This window comes from Bufo gargarizans, chromosome 3 (genome assembly GCF_014858855.1).
Source record: "Bufo gargarizans isolate SCDJY-AF-19 chromosome 3, ASM1485885v1, whole genome shotgun sequence".
Taxonomy (NCBI): Eukaryota; Metazoa; Chordata; class Amphibia; order Anura; family Bufonidae; genus Bufo; species Bufo gargarizans.
The window spans coordinates 3,319,872-3,327,904 of record NC_058082.1 but is presented as its reverse complement, the minus strand read 5'-3'; positions in this window follow the sequence as shown (position 1 = coordinate 3,327,904).

Sequence of the window (8,033 nt, the reverse complement as noted above, 5' to 3'; positions counted from 1 at the left end):
CTATCATACACTCAGGAGATAATCCCATCACATGTGTCTCCTCCCTCCCTATTTATTCATTATGGAGGGGGTGAAGATGTCTGTTTGAATGTTGTTTATGGTTGATTGCGTTATGTTGTTAGACTTCTTGAACTGTATATATACTGAGTTGGTCTTCAATAAGGAGAGTTCCTGTTTTACCCTCCATGTAGAGACTCATCTCATGTGTGGGGGGAACAGCTATATTTACTCTGGGGATTGCTATCGGTATTATACTCCCCTGGGATTACAACATGGTTCTACCCACTGGAAGTTGGATCCTGGTCTTGGGCCCAGGGTGGGTGGAAGACGGCGAGATCCCAACCAAGCTGCGGCGGTTCATGGGGTCGGCAGTAATTACGGTGTCAAGTGGAGTGCTTGGAGTCCTCGGGAAGCACTAGGAGCATTCATCAAGGGAGGAATCCAGTCAGTGTGCCAGGAGATCCGTTACAGTCTCATTCTTACTCCCTCATCTCTATCAGGTGGAGTGTTACTTATTGTCTCATTCTTACTCCATCACTCCCTCATCTCTCGGGTGGAGTGTTACTTGTCTCATTCTTACTCCATCACTCCCTCATCTCTCAGGTGGAGTTTTACTTGTTGTCTCGTTTTTTCTCCATCACTCCCTCATCTCTGTCAGGCGGAGTGTTACTTGTCTCATTCCTACTCCATCACTCCCTCATCTCTGTCAGGTGGAGTGTTACGTGTTGTCTCATTCTTACTCCCTCACTCCCTCATCTCTATCAGGTGGAGGTGTTACTTGTTGTCTCAGTCTTACTCCATCACTCCCTCATCTCTATCAGGTGGAGTGTTACGTGTTGTCTCATTCTTACTCCATCACTGCCCTCATCTCTATCAGGTGGAGTGTTACTTGTTGTCTCATTCTTACTCCATCACTCCCTCATCTCTATCAGGTGGAGTGTTACTTGTCTCATTCTTACTACGCAATCACTCCCTCATCTCTATCAGGTGGAGTGTTACTTGTCTCATTCTTACTCCATCACTCCCTCATCTCTATCAGGGTGGAGTGTTACTTATTGTCTCATTCTTACTCCATCACTCCCTCATCTCTCGGGTGGAGTGTTTACTTGTCTCATTCTTACTCCATCCTCCCTCATCTCTCAGGTGGAGTTTTACTTGTTGTCTCGTTTTTCTCCATCACTCCCTCATCTCTATCAGGCGGAGTGTTACTTGTCTCATTCTTACTCCATCACTCCCTCATCTCTATCAGGTGGAGTGTTACGTGTTGTCTCATTCTTACTCCATCACTCCCTCATCTCTATCAGGTGGAGTGTTACTTGTCTCATTCTTACTCCATCACTCCCTCATCTCTATCAGGCGGAGTGTTACTTGTCTCATTCTTACTCCATCACTCCCTCATCTCTATCAGGTGGAGTGTTACCTGTTGTCTCATTCTTACTCCATCACTCCCTCATCTCTATCAGGTGGAGTGTTACTTGTCTCATTCTTACTCCATCACTCCCTCATCTCTATCAGGTGGAGTGTTACCTGTTGTCTCATTCTTACTCCATCACTCCCTCATCTCTATCAGGTGGAGTGTTACGTGTTGTCTCATTCTTACTCCATCACTCCCTCATCTCTATCAGGTGGAGTGTTACTTGTTGTCTCATTCTTACTCCATCACTCCTTCATCTCTATCAGGTGGAGTGTTACTTGTTGTCTCATTCTTACTCCATCACTCCCTCATCTCTATCAGGTGGAGTGTTACTTGTTGTCTCATTCTTACTCCATCACTCCTTCATCTCTATCAGGCGGAGTGTTACTTGTCTCATTCTTACTCCATAACTCCCTCATCTCTGTCAGGTGGAGTGTTACTTGTTGTCTCATTCTTACTCCATCACTCCCTCATCTCTATCAGGTGGAGTGTTACGTGTTGTCTCATTCTTACTCCATCACTCCCTCATCTCTATCAGGTGGAGTGTTACTTGTTGTCTCATTCTTACTCCATCACTCCTTCATCTCTATCAGGTGGAGTGTTACTTGTTGTCTCATTCTTACTCCATCACTCCCTCATCTCTCTCAGGTGGAGTGTTACTTGTCTCATTCTTACTCCATCACTCTATTATTTCTATCAGGTGGAGTGTTACCCGTTGTCTCATTCTTACTCCATAACTCCCTCATCTCTCTCAGGTGGAGTGTTACCTGTTGTCTCATTCTTACTCCATCACTCCCTCATCTCTATCAGGTGGAGTGTTACTTGTCTCATTCTTACTCCATCACTCCCTCATCTCTATCAGGCGGAGTGTTACTTGTCTCATTCTTACTCCATCACTCCCTCATCTCTATCAGGTGGAGTGTTACCTGTTGTCTCATTCTTACTCCATCACTCCCTCATCTCTATCAGGTGGAGTGTTACTTGTTGTCTCATTCTTACTTCATCACTCCCTCATCTCTCTCAGGTGGAGTGTTACTTGTTGTCTCATTCTTACTCCATCACTCCCTCATCTCTATCAGGTGGAGTGTTACTTGTTGTCTCATTCTTACTCCATCACTCCCTCATCTCTATCAGGTGAAGTGTTACGTGTTGTCTCATTCTTACTCCATCACTCCCTCATCTCTATCAGGTGGAGTGTTACTTGTTGTCTCATTCTTACTCCCATCACTCCCCTCATCTCTATCAGGTGGAGTGTTACCTTGTTGTCTCATTCTTACGTCCATCACTCCCTTCATCTCTATCAGGTGAGTGTTACCTGTTGTCTCATTCTTACTCCATCACTCCCTCATCTCTATCAGGTGGAGTGTTACTTGTTGTCTCATTCTTACTCCATCACTCCCTCATCTCTCTCAGGTGGAGTGTTACTTGTTGTCTCATTCTTACTCCATCACTCCCTCATCTCTATCAGGTGGAGTGTTACTTGTTGTCTCATTCTTACTCCATCACTCCCTCATCTCTATCAGGTGGAGTGTTACTTGTTGTCTCATTCTTACTCCATCACTCCCTCCTCTATCAGGTGAGTGTTACTTGTTGTCTCATTCTTACTCCATCACTCCCTCATCTCTATCAGGTGGAGTGTTACCTGTTGTCTCATTCTTACTCCATCACTCCCTCATCTCTATCAGGTGGAGTGTTACTTGTTGTCTCATTCTTACTCCATCCTCCCTCATCTCTATCAGGTGGAGTGTTACTTGTTGTCTCATTCTTACTCCATCACTCCCTCATCTCTATCAGGTGGAGTGTTACTTGTCTCATTCTTACTCCATCACTCCCTCATCTCTATCAGGTGGAGTGTTACGTTGTCTCATTCTTACTCCATCACTCCCTCATCTCTCAGGTGGAGTGTTACGTTGTCTCATTCTTACTCCATCACTCCCTCATCTCTATCAGGTGGAGTGTTACTTGTCTCATTCTTACTCCATCACTCCCTCATCTCTATCAGGTGGAGTGTTACTGTTGTCTCATTCTTACTCCATCACTCCCTCATCTCTATCAGGTGGAGTGTTACTTGTTGTCTCATTCTTACTCCATCACTCCCTCATCTCTATCAGGTGGAGTGTTACTTGTTGTCTCATTCTTACTCCATCACTCCCTCATCTCTATCAGGTGGAGTGTTACTGTTGTCTCATTCTTACTCCATCACTCCCTCATTCTATCAGGTGGAGTGTTACTTGTTGTCTCATTCTTACTCCATCACTCCCTCATCTCTATCAGGTGGAGTGTTACTTGTTGTCTCATTCTTACTCCTTCATCTCTATCAGGTGGAGTGTTACTTATTGTCTCATTCTTACTCCATCACTCCCTCATCTCTCTCAGGTGGAGTGTTACTTGTTGTCTCATTCTTACTCCCTCATTTCTATCAGGTGGAGTGTTACTTATTGTCTCATTCTTACTCCATCACTCCCTCATCTCTATCAGGTGGAGTGTTACCTGTTGTCTCATTCTTACTCCATCACTCCCTCATCTCTATCAGGTGGAGTGTTACTTGTCTCATTCTTACTCCATCACTCCCTCATCTCTATCAGGGGAGTGTTACTTGTCTCATTCTTACTCCATCACTCCCTCATCTCTATCAGGTGGAGTGTTACTTGTCTCATTCTTACTCCATCACTCCCTCATCTCTATCAGGTGGAGTGTTACTGTTGTCTCATTCTTACTCCATCACTCCCTCATCTCTATCAGGTGGAGTGTTACTGTTGTCTCATTCTTACTCCATCACTCCCTCATCTCTATCAGGTGGAGTGTTACTTGTTGTCTCATTCTTACTCCATCACTCCCTCATCTCTCTCAGGTGGAGTGTTACTTGTCTCATTCTTACTCATCACTCCCTCATCTCTGTCAGGTGGAGTGTTACTTGTTGTCTCATTCTTACTCCATCACTCCCTCATCTCTATCAGGTGGAGTGTTACGTGTTGTCTCATTCTTACTCCATCACTCCCTCATCTCTATCAGGTGGAGTGTTACTTGTTGTCTCATTCTTACTCCATCACTCCTTCATCTCTATCAGGTGGAGTGTTACTTGTTGTCTCATTCTTACTCCATCACTCCCTCATCTCTCTCAGGTGGAGTGTTACTTGTCTCATTCTTACTCCATCACTCATCTCTATCAGTGGAGTGTTACGTTGTCTCATTCTTACTCCATCACTCCCTCATCTCTCAGGTGGAGTGTTACTGTTGTCTCATTCTTACTCCATCACTCCCTCATCTCTATCAGGTGGAGTGTTACTTGTCTCATTCTTACTCCATCACTCCCTCATCTCTATCAGGGAGTGTTACTTGTCTCATTCTTACTCCATCACTCCCTCATCTCTATCAGGTGGAGTGTTACCTGTTGTCTCATTCTTACTCCATCACTCCCTCATCTCTATCAGGTGGAGTGTTACTTGTTGTCTCATTCTTACTCCATCACTCCCTCATCTCTATCAGGTGGAGTGTTACTTGTTGTCTCATTCTTACTCCATCACTCCCTCATCTCTATCAGGTGGAGTGTTACTTGTTGTCTCATTCTTACTCCATCACTCCCTCATCTCTATCAGGTGGAGTGTTACTTGTCTCATTCTTACTCCATCACTCCCTCATCTCTATCAGGTGGAGTGTTACTTGTTGTCTCATTCTTACTCCATCACTCCCTCATCTCTATCAGGTGGAGTGTTACTTGTTGTCTCATTCTTACTCCATCACTCCCTCATCTCTATCAGGTGGAGTGTTACTTGTTGTCTCATTCTTACTCCATCACTCCCTCATCTCTCTCAGGTGGAGTGTTACTTGTCTCATTCTTACTCCATCACTCCCTCATCTCTATCAGGTGGAGTGTTACGTTGTCTCATTCTTACTCCATCACTCCCTCATCTCTCAGGTGGAGTGTTACTTGTCTCATTCTTACTCCATCACTCCCTCATCTCTATCAGGTGGAGTGTTACTTGTCTCATTCTTACTCCATCACTCCCTCATCTCTATCAGGTGGAGTGTTACTTGTCTCATTCTTACTCCATCACTCCCTCATCTCTATCAGGTGGAGTGTTACTTGTTGTCTCATTCTTACTCCATCACTCCCTCATCTCTATCAGGTGGAGTGTTACTTGTTGTCTCATTCTTACTCCATCACTCCCTCATCTCTATCAGGTGGAGTGTTACTTGTTGTCTCATTCTTACTCCATCACTCCCTCATCTCTATCAGGTGGAGTGTTACTTGTTGTCTCATTCTTACTCCATCACTCCCTCATCTCTATCAGGTGGAGTGTTACTTGTTGTCTCATTCTTACTCCTCATCTCTTCTCAGGTGGAGTGTTACTTTTGTCTCATTCTTACTCCATCACTCCCTCATCTCTATCAGGTGGAGTGTTACTTGTGTCTCATTCTTACTCCATCATTTCTATCAGGTGGAGTGTTACTTTTCTCATTCTTACTCCATCACTCCCTCATCTCTATCAGGTGGAGTGTTACTTTGTCTCATTCTTACTCCATCACTCCCTCATCTCTATCAGGTGGAGTGTTACTTGTCTCATTCTTACTCCATCACTCCCTCATCTCTATCAGGGAGTGTTACTTGTCTCATTCTTACTCCATCACTCCCTCATCTCTATCAGGTGGAGTGTTACTGTTGTCTCATTCTTACTCCATCACTCCCTCATCTCTATCAGGGAGTGTTACTTGTTGTCTCATTCTTACTCCATCACTCCCTCATCTCTATCAGGTGGAGTGTTACTTGTTGTCTCATTCTTACTCCATCACTCCCTCATCTCTATCAGGTGGAGTGTTACTTGTTGTCTCATTCTTACTCACCTTCATCTCTCTCAGGTGGAGTGTTACTTGTTGTCTCATTCTTACTCCCTCCTCTTCTATCAGGTGGAGTGTTACTTATTGTCTCATTCTTACTCCATCACTCCCTCATCTCTCTCAGGTGGAGTGTTACTTGTTGTCTCATTCTTACTCCCTCATTTCTATCAGGTGGAGTGTTACTTATTGTCTCATTCTTACTCCATCACTCCCTCATCTCTATCAGGTGGAGTGTTACTTGTCTCATTCTTACTCCATCACTCCCTCATCTCTATCAGGTGGAGTGTTACTTGTCTCATTCTTACTCCATCACTCCCTCATCTCTATCAGGCGGAGTGTTACTTGTCTCATTCTTACTCCATCACTCCCTCATCTCTATCAGGTGGAGTGTTACTTGTCTCATTCTTACTCCATCACTCCCTCATCTCTATCAGGGGAGTGTTACTTGTCTCATTCTTACTCCATCACTCCCTCATCTCTATCAGGTGGAGTGTTACTTGTCTCATTCTTACTCCATCACTCCCTCATCTCTATCAGGTGGAGTGTTACTTGTTGTCTCATTCTTACTCCATCACTCCCTCATCTCTATCAGGTGGAGTGTTACTTGTCTCATTCTTACTCCATCACTCCCTCATCTCTATCAGGTGGAGTGTTACTGTTGTCTCATTCTTACTCCATCACTCCCTCATCTCTATCAGGTGGAGTGTTACTTGTCTCATTCTTACTCCATCACTCCCTCATCTCTATCAGGTGGAGTGTTACTTGTTGTCTCATTCTTACTCCATCACTCCCTCATCTCTATCAGGTGGAGTGTTACTTGTCTCATTCTTACTCCATCACTCCCTCATCTCTATCAGGTGGAGTGTTACTGTTGTCTCATTCTTACTCCATCACTCCCTCATCTCTATCAGGTGGAGTGTTACTTTGTCTCATTCTTACTCCATCACTCCCTCATCTCTATCAGGTGGAGTGTTACTTGTCTCATTCTTACTCCATCACTCCCTCATCTCTATCAGGGAGTGTTACTTGTCTCATTCTTACTCCATCACTCCCTCATCTCTATCAGGTGGAGTGTTACTTGTTGTCATTCTTACTCCATCACTCCCTCATCTCTATCAGGCGGAGTGTTACTTGTCTCATTCTTACTCCATCACTCCCTCATCTCTATCAGGTGGAGTGTTACTTGTTGTCTCATTCTTACTCCATCACTCCCTCATCTCTATCAGGTGGAGTGTTACTGTTGTCTCATTCTTACTCCATCACTCCCTCATCTCTATCAGGTGGAGTGTTACTTGTTGTCTCATTCTTACTCCATCACTCCCTCATCTCTATCAGGTGGAGTGTTACTTGTTGTCTCATTCTTACTCCATCACTCCCTCATCTCTATCAGGTGGAGTGTTACTTGTTGTCTCATTCTTACTCCATCACTCCCTCATCTCTATCAGGTGGAGTGTTACTTGTTGTCTCATTCTTACTCCTTCATCTCTATCAGGTGGAGTGTTACTTATTGTCTCATTCTTACTCCATCACTCCCTCATCTCTCTCAGGTGGAGTGTTACTTGTTGTCTCATTCTTACTCCCTCATTTCTATCAGGTGGAGTGTTACTTATTGTCTCATTCTTACTCCATCACTCCCTCATCTCTATCAGGTGGAGTGTTACTTGTTGTCTCATTCTTACTCACTCCCTCATCTCTCAGGTGGAGTGTTACTTGTCTCATTCTTACTCCATCACTCCCTCATCTCTATCAGGTGGAGTGTTACTTGTTGTCTCATTCTTACTCC